This window comes from Neofelis nebulosa, chromosome 13, assembly GCF_028018385.1.
Source record: "Neofelis nebulosa isolate mNeoNeb1 chromosome 13, mNeoNeb1.pri, whole genome shotgun sequence".
Taxonomy (NCBI): Eukaryota; Metazoa; Chordata; class Mammalia; order Carnivora; family Felidae; genus Neofelis; species Neofelis nebulosa.
In genome coordinates this window covers 6,979,768-7,006,659 of record NC_080794.1, presented here as the reverse complement: position 1 = coordinate 7,006,659, position 26,892 = coordinate 6,979,768, and the positions used below count along the sequence as shown (strand labels likewise).

General features: G+C 44.9%; 1 pseudogene; it reads right to left on the bottom strand.

Moving 5' to 3' along the window:
- Positions 1-25,930: 25,930 nt before the first annotated feature.
- Positions 25,931-26,259, bottom strand: LOC131492574 (cytochrome c oxidase assembly protein COX20, mitochondrial-like; annotated as a pseudogene).
- Positions 26,260-26,892: the final 633 nt, after the last annotated feature.

Sequence of the window (26,892 nt, the reverse complement as noted above, 5' to 3'; positions counted from 1 at the left end):
GCTACCTGCTGATGATTATTTGTTTCGCACAAGTTAATTCTTTTATTTCAAAACAACAAGCTCAGTCTTTTTTTTTCTTTTTTTTTAATTAAAATGTATAACTGTACGACTCCGGCTATGAAGTGGTGGCGCTTTTCCTTGGAAATCTCAGGCTGGGGTGACATTTATTTCTAAATCCAGAAAATGCCCAAGATAAAGTTTGTGTTTTTGAGGTCACGTATACCGCGAGTGAGGAAGGGAATGGTTCTGTGGCTGCTGCCTGGTCCCGGTGGTAACCCGGTAACCGGGGCATTTTTCTCCCGGAGATGCATACAGTGCGCCCCTCACAGCGCCCCTCGCCTCCCAACGGCGCGCGCAGTTAGGACAGCGAGGAGCGTGGGCGGGGGGAGGCTGGGTCAGCGCCACCGAGGCCACAGGACTCAGGGGTGAAGCGTGACTGCCCTGGGTGTGCTGCCTCACATTCCAGTCCAGCCAGCGGGGTGTTCTGTCCGCCAGACCCCCAGACCCCTCATTTGCGGCGCCAGAGAGGATCGATGCTCCCAGAAAACTTGACTTAGTTTACACCCCAGGCCATCTCTCCAGGTTACCCCGGGATGCCGGCAGTTGTGGAGTGCTGGGGACAGAGAGGGGATGCCAGGCTGACCCCTGGAAGCACTCCAGACAAGCGGTTCGGGTAAACAGAAGAAAGAGGCCCGAATCTCCAAGGCTCCAGTAATTTCTTGTGACTCCTTTTCTCATCTGTAGAGTCAACTTCAAGCGAAATTGTGGGTGTTTCTAAAACTGGCCCCGCGGAGCCTGGATCCAGCCCTGGTTTTCCTCCAAATTAGTGTTTACACTTTCCCGATATATTCCAGGTGCTTCACCAAGGCAACGTGTACCTTTGGCGTCAGGCTCGTGTTCCAGCTTCTCCAACTTTCCCTTCTCATCGCCATTCGAAGAGGAAATACCGCGGTGCCTGGGTGCCTCAGTAGGTCGAGCATCTAGACTTTTGATTTCTGCCCAGTTCAGGATCCCAGGGTTGTGGGATCAAGCCCCACCTCAGGCTCTGAACTGAGTGTTGAATTTGCTTAAGATTCTCCCTCTCTCCCTCTCTTCCCCTCTGCCCCTCTCCCCTGCTCACGTGTTCATGCTCTCTCTCTCTAAAATAAAAAATAAGTAGAGAGGAAATAATCCCCCACCTGTCATCTTGTTCCCCTCAATCCCTTCTGCACAGAGCAACTGCAGTGAGCTCTCTGAAGAGTGAGTCTGACCATGTTGCTCCCAGGCTTAATAATATTCACTTGTCCCTCACCGATCTGAGGATAAAGTCCACACCCCTACCCAAGCGTACCTCCCTGACTTGTCTCTCTAACAGGTGTTACAGAGTGTTAAACAACTTTTAACTCCCCTACACCTAGAAAACTCTTTCCACCCTTTCCTCCGACAACTAGCCAAATCCTACTCATGTACAAGGAGGTTACTTCCTCCTGAAGGTCTCCCCAGACTATGCCACCCGCCATCTACTCAGGATTAGGTTAAATGCACCACCTGTGTGATTACAGAGCAACCTTGCACAATTTGTCAGTCACCCCAGTTGTCTGTAAGTTTCCTTCAGCTAGAAATGATGCCTTGTTTATCAATGTCTTCCCTGTGTTTGCCTGGAGATTAAAAAAATATCTGTTATTACCTTATTATACTGAAAGAATATAGTTTGTCATCAGAGGCCCAGGCTCTGATATTTCTCTTTCACCATGTGAGACCTCTATTCACAAGACTACCTTAGGACCCAATATGGCTGCCAGCTCTCCAACCATTGCATCCACCTCCCAGGCTGGCCTTAGGAAGAACAGGGGAGAACTAGAGGGCCCTTGTCCTTTCCTGTTTATGGAGCCTTCCCAGAAATACCACAGAATGCATCCGCTTTCCCCTCATTGTTAAAACTTAGTTACCTTAAAGAGGCAACTGCAAGACAGATTGGGAAATGTAGTTTTTATTCCATATGGCAACATGCACAGCTAGAAGTCAAGGTTCTATGATTATGCATGAAGAGGAGAATGGATTTGGGGAGGAATTAGCAGTCTCTACCAGCATCAAATGTGCTTCTCACTATTCTTAACATTTTTGAAAATAAAAACTATGTAAAATAAAAATACTTGCACTTAATAGAATGCAACATGCCTGGGCACCTGGGTGGCTCAGTCCTTTAAGTGTCCGATTTCAGCTCAGGTCATGATCTCGCAGTTCCTGGGTTCAAGCCCCACATCGGGCTCTGTGCTGACCGCTCAGAGCCTGGAGCCTGCTTCAGATTCTGTGTCTCCCTCTCTCTTTGCCCCTCTCCCACTCCTGCTCTGTCGCTCTGTCTCTCTCCCTCTCTCCCTCTTTCAATAATAAATAAATATTAAAAAAAAATTTTTTTAAAAGAATGCAACATGCCTTGTACACTTGAAAAATACCTTCACTCCTCCTCACCAAGGGGTCACACTGAAAGGCCATTTCCTGGGTCCAGCTTGGAGTCCAGCACCTGTGGGGGACAGTCATTCTTCCTTTCATTCTGCCACTGCCCATCTCAATATTCTGATCTCTTAGATTAAGTTATCCAGTCCTAATTTATCTTATATAAACGGAAGAGAAATAAAAATACAAGGCAATTAGTTAAAATAGATATAAACACACATAAGGCACAGCAAGGAAGAAAATATAAGTAGAAGTTAGAGTTCATTATTTTTGCAACTCGTCACAAAGCTATAAGTCATAAAACGATACCAATTTATGACTCCTCTCTTCAATGCATATTACAAAATCTCCATTTCTCTTTATCAAGCATCTCAGCTAATCAGGAGATAACCCTCATGTCTGAGGGATCTGAGTATGTTAATTTTTATTTTAAGGTTTTTTTTATTTATTTGAGAGAGAGAGAGAGAGAGAGAGAGAGAGAGAGAGAGAGAGGGAATGAGTGGGGGAGGGGCAGAGACGGAGAGGGAAACAAAGAATCCAAAGCAGGCTCCAGGCTCTGAGCTGTCAGCACAGAGCCTAACACAGGGCTCAAACCCACGAACCATGAGATCATGACCTGAGCCAAAATCAAGAGCCAAACACTTAACCGACTGAGCCACCCAGGCACCCTGAGTATGTTAATTTTTTTTAACAAAAAGTCATTTCCCATTGGACATCCCACAGTAAGAGACACCAGCACGGCTAGCTTCTATGGGCCTCCTTTTGCCCATTGTGTGATGGCAATCTTTTTTTTTTTTTTTTTTTTTTTCAACGTTTATTTATTTTTGGGACAGAGAGAGACAGAGCATGAACGGGGGAGGGACAGAGAGAGAGGGAGACACAGAATCGGAAGCAGGCTCCAGGCTCTGAGCCATCAGCCCAGAGCCTGACGCGGGGCTCGAACTCACAGACCGTGAGATCGTGACCTGGCTGAAGTCGGACGCTTAACCGACTGCGCCACCCAGGCGCCCCGAGTGATGGCAATCTTACATCCCCTTGAGTGTCACTATCATCACAGCCAACAGTAGAAGTGACCTTTCATGCAATTTCAGCCCCTGGCATGAAGAGTCTGGAATAGCCAGTATCTCCATTTCGATCTCAAGGGAGCTATGCTGGAGTCCCCTGGGAGAAGACTTCCTCCTCAGTCGCTATGACCTTCAAACTCACAAAGCCCAAAGGAGAAGGGAACAGAAACAAAAACTTTGCAAGTGGGTCATTTGGCATATTAGAGATGCCATCCCCTTGGATCCTGTACCCACGTATCCTGGCTGCAGGAGAAACACCATATATTGGCCTTGAGATCAGAAGATATCCTATGTGTGCAGGACAGTCATATTGTCCTTGCAGGTGTATCTTCCAGCATGCAGTATCACCAAGTCTATAACTGTCATTCCATTATTCTTTAAGCCCAGCTGCTTCTAAGGGACAGAAATTAGCCCACCTTATTTCTTCTTTTGGTGCAAAGTGAGGTTCTTAGTCAGAAGCAATATTGTGTGGAATACCATGATGATGAACATGCCATTCAGAAAGTCTGAGCGTGATAGCATAGGCATGGTGGGAAAAGAAATCCAAGTTCAGAAGCATTGTCTCTTTCAGTGAGGACAAATCACTGATCCCCCTCCGTGATGAAAGAAGTCTATATAATAATCTGCTTCCAGGTGTCTGTGTAGGACCTCCTCTGAATTTGGTGCCTTTTGCAAGACTCATTTGGTTAGTGATGCTGGAAAGAAGCCAGGTCAACCGTGGAAGGGGAAGTCTAAGTTGCTTAAAACAAGGCTAAGTCTCTGCCTACATGGTCACTGTGTCCATGAACCCACTGAATAAGCAGTGGACTAGCTGGGGAAAGAAGCTGACTTACATTCATGGTGCTAGCTAACCTCTCCTCTTGAATACTGAACGTCTCCAGTGTAACTGGGTCTTTTGGTGACCTGACTTGGTGGCTTGATGGACCAAAATAACATTAGGCTCAAATGGGCACCTCTAGACTACATGGTAATCTGAGTTTCTTCATAAGGCATTCAGTTTCTTTCATGGCCCAGTAGCAAGCCAAGTTTTTTTTCTCAAAAGGAAAATAGTTATTTGACAAAGAAGGTGTCACTGAGAGTTGACACTGTGATTCTCCTAATAGGGCTTATCACGAGTACCATACATATGTCCAATCTGCCATTGGCACTTGGAACACCATTGGATCCACTGAGTCGAAGGCAGCAGAACAGATTGTACTGCAGCGTGAACAAGATGGAGAGACTTCTATATCTCTGGGCCATTCCTCAAAATTAGCACCCTTTGAGTCACCCAGTAACTCACCCAATGTGACAAATGTTGCTTCCATTGAGGACTTCAAAGCATTGTCTCTCTTTCCTATAGGAGGTTGTGTAAGGTACAACCGCTCATCCTTTGCTTTGGAGAAGCTACCTCAGCCTGCTGAGATCACTAGACTCTCTAAAATTGGCTCCAAAGGGGGGTGGGGTGGCGTCTGGGTGGCTCAGTTGGTTAAGCATCCGACTTTGGCTCAGGTCATGATCTCACAGTTCATGGGTTCGAGCCCTCCATCGAGCCCTGCATCGGGCTCTGTGCTGACAGCTCAGAGCCTGGAGCCTTCTTCAGATTCTATGTCTCCCTCTCTCTCTGTCTCTCCCCCACTTGCACGAGTTTGCTCTCTCTCCTCTCTCTCTCTCTCTCTCTCTCTCTCTCTCTCTCAAAAATAAATAAATAAGCATCTTAAAAATAAGTAAAATTGTCTCCTAAGGTCACAAGTCCCTGTATATTCATGCAACGTATTTCCCACACTATGATTTGCATGTTTCTTACCAACACATCTAGAATATATATGATTTGTGCTGTTGGGCCCCTCGAGCATGATATCATCAATGGAGTAATCACTGTGTTGTCCTAAAGAATGTTGAGCTGATTACAATTTCTATAGACCAAACTGTGATGTGGAGTCGGAGTTGACATAATACTGAAGCAAGATGGGAAGCCGTCCTTGCCAGATGAGAGAAAGCAGTTTTGGAGTTCTTTGCTTAATGGGAATGAGAAAAAAGCATCTTCCCCCAGGAGCTGTGTGGATTTGCTGTACAAAGTTACCACCTTGTGAAGCTCATGATAACTCATTATCACTAAGACCCGTCCATCTTCTACATCAGCTGGACCGTTGAATGTGGATGTTGTCGGAAGTTACCACTTCTGAAGCGTTCAAGTTCAGGCCTAAGAATTGCATATGGGTACAAGTTGTCTGTTGATGACGTGTCCAAGCTGGAGCATCCTGGTGTGGATTACGTAGGGCCATGGAGGACTACCCATCTATTTCGGTGCTAGGACTCATGGTCAATTAGTTTCTGCCAAAGAGATCTGATGTGTAGATAATTCTGATTCCCAGACTGGCCCTGAGCCAGTCAGCAGCCTTTCCACTGAGATGACCTTGCCTCTCCTGGTGGTTGTGCCCCCACTGACCTCTGACGCCCGGAATCCTGGCAAATGTGAGGGAGTCTATTTGACTCCAGCAGCTCTGAACAGCATCCCTGATGTACATAAAACAGCCATGGCAGTGCTTTTGAGAGGTGGTGGCATTTCCCTCACCAATGTATTTCTCAGTGCCTCGATGAAAGGGGTATCTCCTGGTCCCTCTTAGGGAACAGAGTTAGGGGATTGGTGAATGGCTCAGACGCAGTATATCCACACCAACGTTCCTATTTCCTTGGGCTCCCACTTCTCCACCATGCCAAAGGAATTGATGCCTTTCAACCTCTCTTGGTGTGGGCCACGGGGTTTCATTCAACCAAGCAAGCAAGCAAGCCAAGGCTTAGAACCACTCCCCCTGCTCCAGGAAGCACACTGAGCGAGAATCTCTTGGGAAGGAGACATCCCGTTCCTCCCTCCCCGGTTTAACACCCTCAGAATTGATCCCCACATGTATTTCCAAGACTTTTGCCAAGATAAAGAGCAAAATCTTGCACTTACTTTGGTGTAGAAGTCTCTTCCATCCAGGTTTGGCTTTATTACATGAGACACGTGTTGGCATTTAGCTCTGGTTTTGGTCTGAAGACCATGAGAGGTGGCAAAGTGACTTCTCAGGCAGGAACATTATAGGTCTTCAAGCACATGATGAACAGCAGGGAGAAGGGGCTACTTTGTAAAACAAGGGAAGCTTTGTGTTCTGTGAGTCCTCCGCCCCGTGTGTCCCATTTCTCACTCTCTCCAAGCAGTCCCTTAACTACCAATGAGAGACGAGAGGAGGTTGTGAAGCTAACAGATGTTGCAAATCAGGAACCCACAGAATCTGCCTGCTGGTTTCAGTTGCGGTTGCAAAAAGATAAGGTATTCTTTCCATAGTCATTGAAAGCCCCTTGTTTTCAGACTGTGCCTTGGACGAGAAGTTAAGACCTTGCCATTCGCTTCTTAATCTTTCCAGCCATTAGGATCAACCACTCCATCCCCACAGTTCTTGAATTCTTTGCTCTCTTCTTGCTGTTTTCTGGAAGCAATGGCTTGGTTTCTCAATGCCCTAACCTCAGTGGGACCTTCACTCTACTGGACGGCCACTGCAAGTGACAACAAGGCATCATTTGCGCATGAACTGTCTTAATACTGCTTGAATTTCCTTTGTCATGAGATCCAAACAGGCTAGATGATCAGTCTCAAATTCTCTCCCATTTCCCGAGGGTATGTTGCTGCCATCACTCCTGGTGTCAATTTGACGTGGAAGTTTGTATCACAGGCTATACCAATGCTGGACACTGGAAGCTGCCTGTATCCACTGGGGATGAAAACGGTTGCAGATAACAGAAAACCTGGTTAATAAATAGGTTACAAATAAATGTTTATTTTTCTCACATATCTAGAAGTCAGTGGTTGCAAGCATGGATTCAAGTGTCCAAAAAATCTGCCAAGGACTCTGGCTCTTTGGATCTGTTCTACCACCCTTAGTATATTGGCTCTAACAATCCTGAGAGTTGTTACCTCGTGGTTGCAACCTCATGGTTGCAACATGGCTGCTGAAGCCCCAGATAAGACATTTGTGTTGTCAAGGCAGAAACTGGGAGAAGACAGAAAGCGTGACTCTCATATCAGGAAGGCAAGAGTTTTCCCAGAAATCTCAAGACAAAACTCCACCTATATTAGCCTGGCCAGAAGTGTGCCGAACAGTCATCTAGTGACAAAAAGGAATCTGAGAACCTACATACTTGGCAGGACCAGGGTCTATATAGTAGGGGCAGGCAAGGGGTTGTAAAGGCTGTACGGGGCTGTTGGGTGAGGGAATCTCTCTCTAGAATAGATTATGCAGCTCATGCTTCTTTGAGTCAAGAACTTCTAAGTCAAAGTCTGGGGCAAGGCCATCTGTTTGGTAGAGCCTTGGCCATGTTCCCACATCCTAGCAGCAATGGTGGCTGGAAGCATAAGCATCTAGCATCTTCAGCGGCCGAGGTGGGAGTTTCTACTTCCTAAAGCAGGACATTCCCCAATGTAGGAAGAGAGTTCAGATGCTGGAGGGGCCCAAACGGTGACAGACATCTTCCTTCCTACATCGTTGTAGACCTTCCCAGATTATCGTCTGCATGCAGTTACAAGTTTAGAATGAACTTTTTTTGGGAAACAGAATATTTGCATGAAATTATTATTTTTTAATTATCTGTCAGCTGTCCTCAGATATTCTTTTAAATACTTAAAGGGTGAGAAGGCAGCACTCCAAAGAAGGAAATCTGTTCTGCACCTTGGCTTGTTGCTGAGGTCCAGCTTACCACCAGGCTTCTCTTCCGGCTCTGTACTTTCTGTCTTGACTGAGGGTGCAGGTATCCAGGAACCTGCAGCCGCACAGCTGCCCCAGACCTACTGACCACAGCGTGCCCACCCTCCAGGCCTTTCCAGCACCCCCACCCCCCCCACCCCATGCTCCAAGCCCCATAAAATGCATCTGTGTTCCACTTCGGAGGACTAGAATTTCCAAGGTAGTAAGTAGCTCACTTAAACAAATCCTTGCTGGTACTTTGCTGGGAGAATGCACGCTGTCCTATTCGGTACTGCTGATTGCAGCTACGGAAATGCATGAGAGTTAGAAACCACATAACCACCACAGCCTGACCATATTAATAAAGGCCCCGGGAAGGCACACACACTAACGGGGAGAAGCAGTCAACTGAAGAAGGCATGGCCCCCGAGGCAACAGAAACCGTCCTTATTCACATTAATAGATGTGCATTGTTAGGTGAAAACTACCTCATCGGTTCCAGTAGCCCCAGAATTATTGTCGTTTCACATTTTTAAAACTCAGCGCCTGGAAACTTTGTGTCATGTGGCCGTCAGTCTCTACATTCCACTCCTGAAAGGTTTCGTTTTGCTGTAAGAGACGATAGGTTTGTCCTGCCTCAGCAAACCTAAACTTACAGAGAAGCATAGTGATCGCTTCATTTTCGTGATCAGCACGTATTAGATGTTTGATGGCTGCAGTGTTTGTTCTTAGCCATTTCTTGTGGGTTTCTGGTCTCATTTGCATTCTTAAACTTTGAAAGCTAAGAGTTTCAAACATTTCAGGAACGCTGAGACATTCATGGGGGAGTAGGTGAAATACCATGAATGAGAAGGGTTTTGTAAGCTGAGATTTATTCTTAGGCAAGATTTCAGCAAACAAATCTCACTTTTTGTGAAATACACAAAAAGTGACTTACACACCTCTTTTTTTCTTTTGCTCTCATGCTTGTACTTCCTAAATTAAAAGACTACAAAACAGATCAGATTTTTTTAAACGACTTTATTGGATCCACCAAATGAGTGGATTTTAAAATTCACCCATTTCAAATGTACAATTCAGTGATTTTTCATCACCTCGCAGTGCAACCATCTCCATAAAACTGTGTTCGAATGTTTCATCCCTCCCCCACAAGCAGCGTATCAGATTTAAATTCAGTCAGGTAGCCAGAGTGGGGTTATTTGTAACAAACTCCAAATCTAGGACAATGCTGAACCGGTATCTAAGCAAACAGGCAGACGGTGTAGGCCTCCCGGGGTTATTCAGTAACCGCATTAAAACTTTGGCATTAAGTGGATCTGGGGCAAAAAGGGAACTTAGTGCACACTGAGGCCCACAGCGCTCAAGAGCATGGAATATTGCCTACTTGCCTGGAAACGGAGCTACCAGTGAATCCCCAAAAGCCTGGCAACATCACACTCTGCTCCAGGGGAGTACTTTTCAGGGGTTTGCTCAAGTTTTGGTGGGGAGGGGAACTAGATCCAGTTCCTTCCAGGATTTCTTGGAAAGGCACCCAAGCTGCCTGCTATGCTCCATATTCCTCTTTGTAGCCCATTATCGTCTCCGGACAACGTAGCGCTTGAACAGGACACGGAGAAGCGAAAGCAGATTCCGCAGGGCCTGGGAATAACCATATCTTATTTTCGGGAGTGGAAGGTGCATGCACAGCAGGGAGAATGAGCTATTAGGATTAGACCACGGGTCTGCTGGGCACACACACATTTAGCCATGGAGGGTGGGGAACGTCTGTTCCAGTGAATTATGTAGAAAGGCTCGCCGATAGCCACAGGGCAGGGCAAAAGGGTGAGAGGTGTGTGTTCGGAGTCATTCTGAGAAAGCAGTTCCAGAGGCTGGGCTCGATCCAGGTTTTGTGGGGCCTGAAGCTTCCTCAATGTTGGAAACCCTCTTTAAGGAAAGAAAAACAAAACTACTAATACAAAACTAGGTAAAGTGAATATTTACTTGAACAACAAATTACAAAATTTAAGAAGCCAATCAGCACCACAAATATCACAAAATCCAGAAGAACAATGCAGGGATTTTACTAATTAATTGCCTGAGGCATTTCTAAATACTTTTGTTCCCTTTATTTTCTGGCCGTATACGCCTCTTCACATAAGGATGATTCTGCAGTATAATCTTCTGTGGAGAGAAGAGAAAGATAATTCTTTCCTCGAACATGATTAATCAAATACTGTTTTTATTACCAAAGTTCAGGGGAGTTTCAGCTTCCTCACTTGGTAATGTTAGTCATGTAGAGCTTTAAGATTCTTGTCCGTTTGGGAAAACTTCAATGAACTTTTCTTTCACTTACAATCCATAGCTTGTAGGGCATCTCAAGCTTTCTTGTGCAGTGCTGAATGTTAAGTGGTCTTTGAATCAAGGGCCCTCGTTGCCCAGTTGGTTGTGATGTCCCTGTTGGGGTGTATTAAAATTTCAGGCTATCTTTATATGTCAGGTCCAGCCTGTTGGAAGGGAAAACAAAGGCCACAGTAAGAAAAAATGCAGGCCGGCACTTGGGGCCCCAGGCTGGGCCACACCCAGAGATTCATTTGCGTTGCTCCTGTGAGGCAGTGCATAGTGATGCTTTGTGCTTGGAGAGGGAAGCATGAGCTCCCGGCCCACGGTGCCAGGGAGCGGCCTCCACCATCAGCCGTCTGGAGACCAGGGCAGGAGGGAGCGAAAGAGGAGGACGGAAGGCAAACTGAGGACCGTGCGGTGGGCAGGGCCGGGCCACGCGGTCAGGGATGGTAGGACGTCACCAGCAGAGGCCTGGATCTGGACGGATGCCTTCTAGAGTAGACGGAGAATTGAAACCTGGCACAAGAGTATTTAGCAGCAGATCCTAAACAAAATGCTTGCCAACTGGGCTCTTGAAGGGGGAAGCAGCACTGGGGAGAAGAATTCTAACAGCAGTCATGCCCGGTCGCTTGTCCTGAACGGAGGATAAGGAAACTAACAGTGTTCGTCTGCTCGGGCTGTCGTAACAAGGTACCAAAGAGTATGTGGCTTAAACAACTGAAACGGACTTCCTCACGGTCCCAGAGGCCAGGGGTCCACGGTGAGGCCTCTTCCTGGCTTGTGGGTGGTCACCTTCTTGCTGTGTCCTCACATGCCCGAGTGAAAGTAAGCTCTGGTGTTTCTTCTCATAAGGGCACTAATCCTACCATGAGAGCCCCAGCCTCGTGACCTCTCCTCACCCAATTATCTCCCAAAGTCCCCAACTCCAAATACCATCACACTGGGGGTTGGGCTTTTGACACATGACTTTTGGGGGAGACAGCATTCAGTTCACAGCAGCATATAAATGAAGGAAAGGGTAAAGCCCAGGGAAGCACAGGGCTCAAACGAGTGGGGGAGAAGTGGAGCCACACAGGCAGTGAGAGCCAGTCTGGGGAGCTAGTGGGTGGGTGAGCTGCCCCCCCCGCCCATAGGAACAGCACAAAGCCACACCACAGCCACAGCGGCCCTGGCCCGTCCACCACATGCTGCCTCAGCGCATCTGGGTCACGGGAACAGCGCCAGCCTTCTGCTTGGACGAACTCAATGACCAAGCTTCAGAACAATCTCCCATGACGATGCAGTGAGAGCCCTCCACCAGAGGGCAGGCAGCCCGAGCCACTGCCCGTCAGCTGAGTAGATGGCTGAGCCGCGTGGCTTTCTGGAGCACACGGAAGCCCCAGAGGAGGAAGAAGGACATTCGCAAGCCCAGCGCTAAGCTGCTGAGGCCAGAAATGGGTCACTCTGGAACCTGTGTGGGATGGACAAGTACCGTGCCTCACTGCTTTAAACACAGACTTGCTAGGGCGCCTGGGTGGCTCAGTTGGTTAAGCGTCTGACTCTTGATTTCAGTTCAGGTCACGATCTCACGGTTTGTGAGTGAACGCGGACAGCACAGAGCCTGCTTGGGATTTTCTCTCTCTTTCTCTCTCTGCCCCTCTCCCCAGCTCATGCTCTCTCTGTCTCTGTCAAAATAAATAAATAAACTTTAATAAACATAGCCTTGCTGATAACCATGGCTCTTCTGTCCAAACTAGGTGATCAACCCACAGGGCTACTGTGAAAAAGTGAAATAAAATATGCATATGAGCTCTTAGCCCTGTATCTAGAAGATTCCGCCAGTTGGGAGCAGTGAACGGTGCTGCTGTTGAAAGTTCCAGGGTGGTGATGGGGGACCGTCAGTGGTGAGAGGTGTATTCCGCTCTGTCGGTCCCCTCCGACCTCATTCCCACTGTGATGGCAGTGACTCAGCCACATGTGCCCTGAAGCGAGCAGTCACGTAGGAGACGTATGACCCCTCAGCTCCAGGGCTGAGAATCACAAGGTCAAGAGGGAAAGAGAAGGAAGTGCAGCATGAGGGAAGGCTCAGGGGACATGTAAGAACGAGGAGTGCACAGAACAAGGTTTGGCGGATGGAACAGAAGAGGGGTCCGGTCTCACAGGTCGTGTGGGCTGTTAGGGGGAATGGGAAGCAGGCCTGGGATCACCAGAGGAGGCTGGAACCTGAGAAGGCGGGGGGAGGAGGGCTGAGCATGGGAATTAAAAATGTTTGAGGAGAAGCAAACAGGCAAACAAACCAACAACGATCATCTCTAAGGTGTTAAAAGAAAACATTTTCAGGCATAGTATTTCATGCATTCCTAAGCATATTCCCGTTAATTTAACATACTGTTCTCTCTGGGTGATGAAAGGCTCAGAGAGGGTAGGAGAGTCCCTGAAGTCACACAGCTCACTGAGGGCAGAGCCGGCCCGGGAAGTCTCGCATTTAGCTCTGAAATGCTGTACAGTTCTGCCCAAAAGCACAGTGATGATCACCCCCCCTCAACACACACACACACACCACCCCCCACCACCCCAGCACCAGGGCAGCTGACTTTATAAACTGTAACTTGCCCCACCTGGCCTACTTCCTTTAATATGTAGCCACGTGCTGGACTCTGGTCAGCGCAGCAAGGGCAGCGAGCCCCCGGGCCAGGGGGCAGCCCAATCTGTCACGCTTCAGTAAGAGCTGCTCAAGTGACCACTTGGCAATGGCATTTTAACTATGAGCTGCTTTTCGGGCTCGGCCTCAGTCTGGATCCCGCATGACTCTGCAACAGCAAGTTGTAGGAGACTCAAAACTGGCCTGTAGGCTGCATCTCTGTGAGCACTGGTGGGCTCCCAGGAGCTAACGGCCAAAGCACCACGGACGAGCCGGTCCCCAGCAGGCCCGCCCAGCTGGTCACCTGCAATACAGGCATCAGGCACTGAGGCAGGTTCTGAGAATACAGAGGTATTTACTACACAGGCCTTGGTCTTGAGGAGCCCAAGGCAGAGATGCTCACAAACACCACGTAGCCGGGGAAGCTCAGAGGCGGGAGGTTCAGCCTGCGGGTGGGGAACTTGGGTGGACTCCCCAGCCGGGGTGGCTTGGGGGGTGTCAGCAGGCACTTGCAGAGCTGAGGGTGGCGGTTTTGGTTGGAAAACCATCTGGGGGCTCAGAGGTGAAAGCAGACCCCCGTCTGTCCAGCCCATGGAGCGTCCCCTGCACTAGAGAGGGGGCAGCAGTGAGAGAGGAGCCTGGCCAGCAGCATTGACCAGGAGCTGCTGAGTTAGGATCATTCTGCAGAGACGGCATTAGTCAGGACGCTCTAAGTTGCGAACATCCCAAACCACCTCCAATGAACAGAGCTTAGGGGGGCAGAGGTGGGGTTGGCCTTCAGGGTGTTGGGGTGAAGCCTGGGCAGGCCCCCGGAGGTCCCCTCATCGCAGGTCAGCTTCTCCCCACAGCAGGGCTGTGGCTGCTGCTGTGCACACGCACCTTCTAAGAGTTGGCCGGGAAGATGGCTTCTGTCCCCAGGCACAGTGGGGACACATACTCCTCCCTCCCCCTTCTGGGCAGAAACTCCTTCACAGGTGGCTGGCGGAGCCTTGTGCCTCAGGGTGGCGTGGCGGCTGGCTCTAAAACACAAGACAAGGAACTTCTCTAGTTGGATACGTTTGACCCCCTGAAACAAAGTCCCACAGGGTGGGTGGCTTCAACCATAGAAGTTCGTTCCCTCACTTTTCTGGAGGCTGGAAGGAAGTCCACGAGCAAGGTGTCCACAGGGTTAGTTTCTTTCTGAGGCCTCTCTTCTCGGCTGGCAGATGGCCACTCGTCACTGTGTCCTCACATGGTCTTCCTCTGAGTTGTCTGTGTCCTATTCTTTTCTTATAAGGACACGAGTCATACTGGATTACGACCATCCCACATGAGCTCATTTTACCTTAATTCCCTTTTAAAGATCCAACCTCCCAATACAGTTACATTCTAAGGTACAGGGGGTTAGGACTTCCACGTATGAATCTCGGGGGGGACAGGAATAACAGGGCATCCGAGGTGAATTGTGACTAGGAGGTAAGAATGCACGTGATATCAATTTCTAGTGCTCATTGGGTTCTGTCTTTGTGCCAGACACTGTTGTAAGACTAAGACCTTTTCATGAGGTAACTAATTTTATCCTTGTAACAATCAATGAATTACGATTTCCCAATAAACTTCTGACATCCATTAAAAAACAAAAAGCAAGGGGTGCCTGGGTGGCCCAGTCGGTTGGGCGTCCAACTTCAGCTCAGGTCATGATCTAACGGCTCGTGAGTTTGAGCCCCACGTTGGGCTCTGTGCTGACAGCTCAGAGCCTGGAGCCTGCTTTGGATTCTCTATCTTCCTCTCTCTCTCTGCCCCTCCCCCACTCATCCTCTATGTCTCTCAAAAGTAAATAAACGTTAAAAAAAATAAAAAACAAAAAGCAAAACCAAACAAAGGCTCAGATGTAGGCAATGGTCTTGGAAGAGAGCAGGAATGGTGCAGGCAGGCTGTTCATTTTAATAGTCCATATTCAGCACGTACATTGACTGCCCTCCTTAAAGTACACTGCAAAGTCATATTCCTTCTTGCCCAATTTTTTTTGTTATAATACCTGTTAATCACTTTCATCAACAGATATCTATGGAAGATTTACTCAGTACTGGGCAGAGAGCAAGATAGTTAGAAAACTTGCAGGTATAAGACATAATCCTGTGGGCGAAATATTTCCATGTTTGCTTGTATATGGATAAAGAAACTCTGGAATGCTATAAAAGAAACAAATAGCAATGGTTAGCTGAGGGTGGGATTGAGCCCATGGTAACAGAGGCCTGGAGGATTGTCACTGTATGCCTTTTTGTAGGTTTTGATATTTTCTGAACCATATATCTGGATGGCCTATTCACAAAAATTAGGTTAAAAAAAGTTAGATGTGGGGCGCCTGGGTGGCTCAGTCGGTTAAGCGGCTGACTTCGGCTCAGGTCATGATCTCGCGGTCCGTGAGTTCAAGCCCCACGTCGGGCTCTGTGCTGACAGCTCAGAGCCTGGAGCCTGTTTCGGATTCTGTGTCTCCCTCTCTCTGACCCTCCCCCGTTCATGCTTTGTCTCTCTCTGTCTCAAAAATAAAAACGTTAAAAAAAAAAAATTAAAAAAAAAATAAATAAAAAAAAGTTAGATGTGAGCTCTGCACCCCCCCTGCCTCCCTCCGCATCCCACCAAGGCATCTATAATTTGTCACTTTTAGATCAGGCTTTAACTGGGGTGGCTTAGTCGGTGAAATGTCCAACTTGGGTCCAGGTCATGATCTCACAGCTCATGGGTTCGAGCCCTGTGTCGGGCTCTGCACTGACAGTTCAGAGCCTGGAGCCTGCTTCTGATTCTGTGTCTCCCTCTCTCTCTCTGCCCCTCCCCTGCTTGTGCTCTGTCTCTCTGTATCTCTCTCTCTTTCTTAAAAATAAATAAACATTTAAAAATTTTTAAAAAGTGATAATAAAAGATCAGGCTTTAACTAGCAGTGAGGTAAATCTAAAATTATCCCACCTTCTTCACCCAGTAGCCTCAGAACGTGTGTGACTGGAACCATTATCCTTGCTTTGCAGGTAAAAAGCTGAGCCCAAGAGAGAGTGTGTGCACTGATCACTCAACACGGGGGTAACTGAGCCTAAACTGGGGGCCTGATTCTCCGATTTCTAATTTGGGCCCCTCCTCACCACATACCTAGTTGGTCCTTAGAGAAAGAAGATAATGAAAGATACCATCATCATTCATTCAACAACTACATTTTGAGTCTCTGGCAAACAAAATGTACACGGTCCCTGACCTTTGGGGGTTTATGTTCTAGGGGGAAAAACAGGCAGAGACTCAAGTGAGCATATCATTACATGTGGTGGTAAGTTCCACAAAGAAGAAAAGAGATGCACTGAGCAGGGGAGAAGATGGTGGAATGCAGGAGGATCCCAAGGTCACCTCAACCCACAGACACATCTGGAAAACACGCACATCAGTGCAACAAACTCAGGAAATGACCTGAATCCTGACAGAACAGACTTTCTACGGTTACTCGCAGAGAGGAGGTGAGAAGGGTAGGAGGGGCAGAAACATGGTCAGGAGGCAAACTTCTGAAAGGACTAACCACAAACAGGAGGGACGCCCCAAGCATGGAGAAAGATGAGGAGCCGACCCCACACCCAGCATCCCAGACACAGGGGACCTGCTCTGGGAAGACAAGTCCCCATAACATCTGGCTTTGAAAACTGGTGGGGCTTAGCTTTGCAAGATTTTACAATCAGTGGGGCTTAACTGAGGGTACTTTAAAAGTCAGGGGGCTTAGCTCTAGAAGAGCTGGAGAGTGATAGGAAACTGAGTCCCTGCTCTTAAAGAAAAAGCATAACAAACAGCTCTATCACGATCCAGCATTAGAAGCACAGTTTGAAAAGCACTTGTGGTATATGTGAACACTGATTTATACTAATCTCAGAATGTGTGCTGGAAGGAAAGGGACCTTTTGGAGACTTCTCCAAGAACAAAAGAGCTGGCGGAGGTCATTTCTCCCCCATCCAACCCCCGTGTGGATAGACTGACACTTCCAGAAACCAGTGTGAACACCCGCCACCCATCTTGCCAACACCACAGCCCTGCCCCAGTGTTCTCCTCTGTGTCTGCTCTATCCAACTCACCTCACTCAGCAGGTGTCCCCCCGAAGTGACTTCTGCTACAACACATCCTGAAAACAGCTCCGGTGGGGTTCAGTGCCACTCCAAAGCGACAGCTGCCCTGGGGACAGGGGAAGATGACCTCACACAACACTATGACTGCAGCCCCAGCAGACAGGTTAGGGGCAGGCCTCTGGTCAGACTGCTGACATCACCCGACTACAAGCCCACAACAGCCCCAAGCTGGCCCCTTAACAGCACAGGCTCCAAACCTTGCCCAGTGTGCCTAAGAAAGGCAAAGTGGGCCATGGCAGGCGACTAGCCTGAAGGCAAATGTGGCTCAGTCACAACAGCAGGGTGCACTCAACCCACACAGGAGACACCCCTGAAGCACGTGGTTCTGGTGAACAGGGGACATTGTGCTACAGGGCACCCCAGGACCTCTTCTTCATAAGGCCACTGCTTTCAAGATCAGGAGACACAGCTGATTTTCCTAACACATAGAAGCAAATACAGAAAGTTAGAAAAAATGAGGAGACCAAGGAATGTGTCCCACATGAAAGAACAGGACAAAACCATAGCAAAAGAGCTAAAGAAACAAAGATAGGCAACATGCCTGATAAAGAATTCAAAGTAATGGTCATAAAAATAGTCACTGGGAAAAAACAAAAAAGGTAATCACTGGACTTGAGTGGAGTGGACGATCCCAGTGAATCAAAGAGAAAGAAAATATAAAAAAGAATCAATCAGAGATGAAAATTTCAGAGATGAAATTAAATACATTAGAGGGAATCAAACAGATTAGAGGAGGTGGAAGAATGCATCAGTGAGCTGGAAGACAGTAATGGAAAGCAACCATGAACAGCAAAAAGAAAAAAGAATAATAAAAAATGAGGTTAAGAGAACTCAGAATCATGCATAATAATGTTTGTATTATAGGGATCCCAGGAGAAGAGAGAGAAAAGGGGGCAAGAAATTTATTTGAAGAAATAATGCTGAAAAATTCCCACATCTGAGCAAGGAAATGGATATTCAGATCCAGGAGGTACAGAGAGCCCCCAACAAAATCAACACAAGGGGATCCACACCAAGATAAACAGTAGTGATAAAGAGAGAATTTTTAAAGTATCAAGAGAAAAGAAAACAGTTATGTACAAGGAAAATCCCATAAGGCTATTAGTGGCTTTTTCAGCAGAAACTTTGAGTCTAGAAGGGAGTGGCATGATATATTCAAAGTGCTGAAAGGAAAGAAACCTGCAACCAAGAATACCTAGTAAGGCTATCATTTAGAATAGAAGGAGAAATAAAGAGTTTCCCAGACAAATGAAAGTTAAAGGAGTTTATGACCACTATACCAGCCATACAAGAAATGTTAAAGGGAATTCTTTGTGTGGAAAGAAAAGGTCATAATCAGGAGTAAGAAAATTAGGAAAAGAAAAAAATATCACAGGTGTAGTAGATTAATCAAATCAGTAATCAAAAAACTCTCAACAAGCCAAAGTCCAGGACCAGATGCCTTCACAGGCGAATTCTACCAAACATTTAAGGAAGAGTTAATACCTATTCTTCTCAAACTATTCCAAAAACATAGAAGATGAAGAAAAGCTTCCAAATTCATTCTATGAGCATTACTCTGACAACAAAGCCAGATAAAGAGACTATGAAAAAAGAACTACAAGCCAGTATCTCTGATGAACATAGATAAAAAACCCTCAACAACAAGCCAAATTCAGCAATACATTGAAAAACTCATTCACCACAACCAAGTAGGATTTATTCTAGGGATGCAATAGTGGTTCAATATTCACAAGTCAATCAACCACATTAACAAGAGAAAGGATAAAAACAATATGATTTATATAAATAGATGTAGAAAAAGCATTTGACAAAGTACGACATCCACTTATGAAAAAACTCTCAACAAAGTAGTTTCAGAGAGACCACACCTCAACATAATAAAGGCCATATATGAAAAATCCACAGCTAACATGATATTCAATGATGAAAAACTGAGAGCTTTTCTTCTAAGATTAGGAACAAGACAAAGACATCCACTCTCACCATTTATTCATCATAATACTGGAAGTCCTAGCCACTGCAATCAGACAAGAAAAAGAAATAAAAGGCATCCAAATTGGATAGGAAGCAAAACTTTCACTATTTGCTGATGACATGCTACTATACACAGAAAACCCTAAAGACTCCACCAAGAAACTACTAGAATTGATAAATAAATTCAGCAAAATTACAGGATATAAAATTAATGTACAGAAACCTGTTGCATTTCTATATACACTATTAATAAAGTTGCAGATAGAGAAATTAAAAAAAAAAGTCCCATTTACAATTGTACCAAGAATAATAAAATACCTAGGAATAAACTTAACCAAGGAGGTGAAAGGCCTATATTCCAAAAACTTTAAAACACTGATTTAAAAAAATTGAAGACAACACAAATAAATGGAAAGATATTCCAGGCTCATGGATTAGAATAATTAACATTGTTTAAAAGTCCATATTACCCAAAGCAATCTACAGATTTAATGCAATCTCTATCAGAATACCAATAGTATAAGGGCATCTGGTTGGCTCAGTCAGAAGAGCATGTGACTCTTGATTCTCTGGGTTGTGAGTTCAAGCCCCACATTGGGTGTAGAGATTACTTAAATAAATAAACATTTTTTTAAAATGTTAAAAAATACTGAGCACATACACCACAAAACTAAAATGAATGATACTAAAATCTGCATGGAACCACAAAAGACTGAACAGCCAAAGCAATTGTGGAAAAGAATGAAGCTGGAGGTATGACAATCCCAGACTATAAGATATACTACAAATGTGTCGTAATCCAAACAGTATGGTACCGGCACAAAAATAGACACATAGATCAACAGAACTGAGAACTCAGAAATAAATCCACAATTATATAGTCAATTAATCTATGATAAAGAGGCAAGACTACGCAATGAAGAAAAGACAGTCTCTTCAGCAAACGGTGTTCGGAAAACTGGATAGCTACATACAGAAGAATGAATGTAGACCACTTTCTGACACCATACACAAAAATAAACTCAAAATGGATTAAAGACCTAATGTGAGACCTGGAAATATAAAGTTCCTAGAAGAAAACATAGGCAGTAATTTCTTGGACATCAGCTGTAGAAACATTTTTCTAGGTATGTCTCCTTTGGCAAGGGAAAGTAAAGCAAAATTAAACTATAGACACTGCACCAAAATGAAAACTTCTGCATAGTGAAGGAAACCACCAACAAAAGTGCACCCTACTGAGAGAAGATATTTGCAAATGATATATCTGGTAAGAGGTTAATATTCAAAATCTCCAAAGAATTTATACAACTCCACACCAAAAAAGCCAACAACAACAACAACAACAACAACTAAGCAATCTGATTAAAAAATGGGGAGAGGATGTGAATAGGAGACATTTTTCCCAAGAAGACATAAAGATGGCCAACAGACACATGAAAAGATGCTCAACATCATTAATCATTAGGGAAATGCAAATTAAAACCACAATGAAAATCACTTTTTTTCTCTAGTCAGAATGGCTAGAATAAAAAATATAAGGAATAACAAGTGTTGTTGGTGAGGATGTGAGAAAAAGGAACCCTCATGCACTGTTGGTGGGAATGCAAATTGGTGTAGCCCCTGTGGAAAACAGTCTAGAATCTCCTCAAAAAATTAAAAATAGAATTACCATACGATCCACTACTGGTTATTTACCCAAAGAAAATGAAAACATTAATTAGAAAAGGTATATGCCCCCCTATATTTATTGCAGTGTTATTTACAATAGTCAAGATGGGGAAGCAATCCAAGTGTCCATCGGTACATGAATGGATAAAGAAGTGGTGTAATACATACAATGGAATACTACTCGGCCATAGAAGAGAATAAAATCTTGCCATTTGCAACAACATGGATGGACCGAGAATCCTCTAGGAGTCTAATTCTAATGCTAAGTGAAATAAATCAGTAAGAGAAAGACAAATACCATATAATTTCACTCATGTGGAATTTAAAGAGACAAAACAAACAAACAAAAAAAGAGAAACGACAAAAACCGGACTCTTAAATATGCAGAACAAACTTGTGATTGCCAGAGAGGAGGTAGGAGGAGTTACGAGTAAAATAGATAAAGGGAATTAAGAGTACATTTATCTTGATGAGCACTAAGAACTCTATGGAATTGTTGAATCATTATATTGTACACCTGAACTAATATAGCACTGTGTTAATTATACTTGAATAAAAACATAATTTATTATGTTGAGATGCCTTGAAAAAATAGCAAAGCAAATCTATGTCCAATGCAGTAATCTAGATGCAGGTCATGGTCACAGGTGAGTGAAGCAATGGGGCTGGCATCCTGATCTGTGACAACTGGTTTCAAGGAAGAGACTTTTAGCATGTCAACAGACAGTGACACTTAATAGGCCTAAACACATTTCTTGGGAGATTTTTTTTTTCCAAGCAGAAAATTCAAAGTTTTTTTTGTACTTATTAGCAATACTGCAGTGGACCCCAGCACTCTACGGTTGAAACCTATCAACACTAGAAAGGGAGGCTGTTGTTACAGCAGAGGCCATTCGGGACAACCAGGAGCTTATCAAGTAAATACACAAATGAAAAAAAAAAACAATCGGGACACACAGTAGGGAAAGAATTTTCTTCTACTCATCATAGATTTCAGATGACATTGTATAATAAAAGCAAGATTAACAAGGCAAAAACAAATAAAACTCCCCAAACCCAAGTTTATTAACATGTATATCTCACATCTCACATGTACATGGGACAGAATAATTCAAAGATGTGGCTTAGAACTTTGGGTTCTATAACATAAACAAAGAACAATACATTTATAGAGAAATTAAAGACAGAGAGAGAGAGAGAGAGAGAGAGACAGAGGGAGACCATGAAAGGGAATAACCAGGGTAAAACTTGAAATCCAGTGGTCAGGGAAGACTCTGGTGGAATGACATTTTGGTTGACATCCGAAGAGCTGCAGGAGGGTCTGTGAAACACAAACAAGATTGTGGGAGAGAAAAAAGTTGAGGACACAAAGGGACGGGTCATTCCATGAGTCAAAAATCTGTGGTCTTTGAACATGTCATGTGTGGGTTCTGTGTTGCCCCATTGACCATCAAATGTGCCCAGCTTGCTATCTAGTAATTTGGGATGAAAAACGAAGTAGGAGCCATGCTCCTTGGCCTCAGGAAACTTACCAGGTGATAAGTAACCCATGAAACAATCGGAGTCAGAGAGAATCATGAGATTGGGGAGACAGAAGGAGGGATGTAAGTGGCTGTATTCGTTTGGTAGATGGTGAAATGCAGAAAACCTAGCAGGCAGGGAAAGGAAGCAGGTGGATCAGGCTATCAGAGAGGCAGAGTATGGTCTTAGGGTCAGGAATGGTTTTGAATCCCCAGTTGTGTAATGTTGGGTGAGTTCTTTTTTCTCTCTGACCCTCAGTTTCCTAATCTGGCGATTAAATCTTGTATTTTCTACCCCTTTTGTGGTTGTGAATATTAAGTAACGTAAGATACATGTAGGACTGTGGAGAATGAAATGCCTGAACCCCATGGCCGTCTAGGACATGGAGGTGGACCATCTCCCCTGGGGCAGCACTTGGTGAATTTCCAGTGTTTGCTGCAGCCACGAGCTCAGCCTCCTGGTTAATAACCAGTTTGGGGGGTACAGACAGCAGTCCAAATCTGTGCCCCCTAATTAACAGTCTTGACTAAATGATAGGTGGGTTTTGTGGAAACCGCTCACAACCACTAAGGAAACCATCTGGGTTTGTAAGAGGTAATCTGTCTCTCTCTGTTTTTCTCTCTCCTTTCCCTCTCAGCAGTGGCGCTGGCCAGATCTCTCATTCAGTACAGCCATCTTTCAAAGAACTCTGAGCAGGTTCTATATCACACAGATGAATCAATTATGTCATTTATCCCAACTCATAACATGTGAAAATAGTTAAAACCAAGAGTGCAGTGAAAGTCCTTTCTTCCCAAGAAGCACCTCAAATAAATTGGGCATTTACATAAGCAACAGTAATCAAGACTCGGGTCGTAGTCATGGGCGAGTGGAGATAAGTCTGTGACTACCCGCACCCTAAGAGGATTCAGCCATTCCTTTCATAGTTTGGAAAATGTGAATCAGTTCAACCTTAAAAGTACTGAACAATCTTTAACTGCCAATATTTTCCTCTTTCTGAATGTCAGAGTTGAAAGATCTCTAAATATCCCTTTGGTGTACACATGAAGAAGGCTCCTGGGCATTATGAGGTCATGCAGCCAGTTAGTGGCCGATCTAGAAAAGAAGACTTGAGGACCCCGATGTAGCTAAGATCTCTTTCAGCTATAGCACTCTGCCTTTCTGTCTTGTGTGAGCCCATATGCAGCCACAAGCTCTTGTAGGCTGTGATCGGGGACAAGCAGACCCCCTAGTCTGGGGGAGGACAGAGTGACATCCTCTGCTGAAGCACAGTGCTGGCTCTTGTTCCAGAACATACAGCAGGAGGTGGGAGAGGGGCTCCCACCAGATGCTGGTCTTCTTCACTGTTGTGGTGTGGCTTTATAATACCAGCTATAATAAAACTCCTCAATTTGGGCTGTCTATAAAATGATTTCTGGTAGTAAGTCTTTCTACCCTAGTCTAGGGTTGCAGCACTTACTCTGTTTTCTTATTTTCCTAGGACCGTGCAGGAACTGCATCCATTTCCTCTCGGCATCTTGTCCCTGGACCAGGTCGCTCAGTACTAAGAATATTTATAGTGGAAGGGCGGGACTTTTGAAGACCTGGCTTTCAGTCCTAGCTGTACCCTTTAATGATTTTGAGATCTCCATCAAGACATCAATCTATTTTCTAGAGCTGCTTACATTTATTAACTTTTTGTCCAACTATAAGGTATCATACTAAACACTGAGATATAAGAGGGCAAGCAAGATCCCTGCCCTCCAGGAGATTGCCCTGTGGTGGGAGACAGCCACACAAGCAATCATAACTTACATTCTAGAGTAGAGGGACTACACGTATGCTGACGATGTATAAGCAGCCTAGTTCTCCAACAGTGGAACTACAAATGGTTCTATGCTGCAGACTTTAAAGGGGTGCTACTGAGGACAGTGTTTGAGGTCATGGACAGCCAGGTTAGAAGGAGCATTCTATATCTAAGTAAGGAGCTTGGGTTTTATCCTGTCAACTCACGTCACATTTGTAGACTTGAGGCAGGATCCGATTTCCCTCTAAGAAATATCATACTGGTTGGCAGGGCAGGCCTAGAGGCAGGGAAACCAGACAGGTGGTTCTGGGAGTGGAGGTGAGTTCCTGAGCCAGGACGAGAAGTCAGAAGAAAGATCCAAGAGGTAAGAGGAAACCTAGGAGAGAGGGTGTTAAAGAAATTTCAGAAGGAGAAAATTTCCAGGAGGGATTAGAAAACAGATTTTCCAATCCTGCAGACCAGAAGTAAGCAGCCCAGGACATTCTGCCACCAGGACATGCTGACAGCCCTGTGATGGGACCAGTTCCAGGGCAGCTGTGGGCAGAAGCCAGACTGCAGGTGTTGAGAAGAAAATGGGAAAGGCAAGGCAAGGACAGCTAGAAGATCTCGGTTTCTTTACCTGACCATTAGGACAGGAGTAAAATGTGTTATGTGACTATCCATTCAGAACCCTTTACGATCCCTTGGCTGTGGACGAAAATGTCCTGGGGGTGGATGGAGGCGACAGCTGCATAACAGTGTGAATGCACTTAATGCCACTGAAATGTACACTTTAAAAAATGGTGAAAATGGTAAATTTTATGTTGTATCTATTTCGATCTTTAACAGGTTAAAAAAAACCCAGCTTACAGAAAACTGAAGCATTCCGTACAATTTTGTTTACTTATGTAGAAGGCTTAGAAGCAGCATGCACCGGCCTTCGCTGCAGATTTGGACATGTCCTGTAGGACATGCTGGCTGGGCAACCGGCACGGGGAGGCAGCATCTTTTCAGAGCCACACGGTTGTTTTCACCTGTTCAGACTTCCTTTGAGGTCGAGTGAGAAGCTATACACGAAAACACTGGATAACACAATGCGTGTCAAACGATCATGAGGTACGTTATTATTAGTGTTCCCCTGATCTTACTATTTTGTATTGCAGTAACTGATACAGTTTAAGCTCATTTTTATTTTCACTGAGTATTTGAAAATATAGAAAGCCATCAAATAAGATTAAAATTAACCATTGCTTCACAACCTGAAAATACTGAATTTTATAACATGACTTTTAATAACTTTTCTTACAGTTGATATATTTATATCCATTGTTGAAAATCTGGGAAATAAAGGACATTCAGATCTCCCATAATCCCACTGTCTAGAGATCATTTGGCATATTAATGATAGTTTGTCTTTTCGATGCTCTTTAAACTATTGGGGCGCCTGGTGGTTCAGTCAGTTAAGCATCCAACTTGGGCTCAAGTCATGATCTCGCAGTTCTCACGCTCTGCCTCTCTCTTTCTCTCTCTCAAAAATAAACATTGAAAAATTTTATTTATTTATTTATTTATTTATTTATTTATTTATTTTTTTTTTTAATACACGCTTTATTTACTTGATTGAAAGTCACGGCACGTACAAGGTGTACTAGCGTGGACCTCAGTGAGTTGTAGCTGGGTTTTCTGTGCTCGAGGTCACCCCACTGCCGCCGTTGCCATTGGCTGGTTTTCTTTGAGGATCAAGGTGGGTACTTTCATATAAAATCTTATTTTTAATTCCTTCTCTGGCCATTCTTTCCTGGATTCTTAGCTTTGCATAATTATACCTACAGTGGAACCAGCATCCTAATGTCACCAAGATAAATCCTCCTACTCCAACATCACATGATCTTCTAATCCTACTAGTTAACAAAAAATGTCCAAGGCCAGCCACAACAGATCCTAATGAACCATATAATACTGAATCTCGTGCACAGGGGATGTTCTTGACATCCAAAATTCCTAGGAGCTTAAAGGTCTTCCCCTTGGCGGGCTCGCCGGGCTCCGGCGCGGCGGCCATGGCCTCCGGCAACACTGAAAAATTTTAATTAAGCTATATTATTTTCTAAGCTGTTTATTTTACTAAATATAACATGTTTTCTCATATTATGAAATATTCTTTTAAAAATTTATTATTATTATTATTATTATTTTTAACGTTCATATTTTGAGAGAGACAGAGTGTGAATGGGGGAAGGGCAGAGAGAGAGGGAGACACAGAATCCAAAGCAGGCTCCAGCTCTGAGCTGTCATCATAGAGCCCGACGAGGGGCTTGAACTCACTGAGCCATGAGATCATGACCTGAGCCGAAGTGAGCTGCTTAACTGAGCCACCTAAACATTTTAAATGACAATATATCCCACTGATGTGTGTAAAATTCTACTTTTAGACATTTAAGTTTTTAATTTTCAGAAAAAAATGAATTATTTTTGTTTTTTAAAATTAATTATGATGGTTCTGTGCATAAAACATAGAAAAACAGAAACAGAGAAAAAGCCACCTGGAATCCTACCACCTAGATAGTCACTGTTAGCAGTTAAAATTTTTTTCAGTCTTTTCCTCTGTATGTGTGTGCATGCATGTGTGTGTATATTCACTCGCCAATAACAATTCTCTCTTGTTGGATACTTCAATCATCTATCATTTTTCAATATT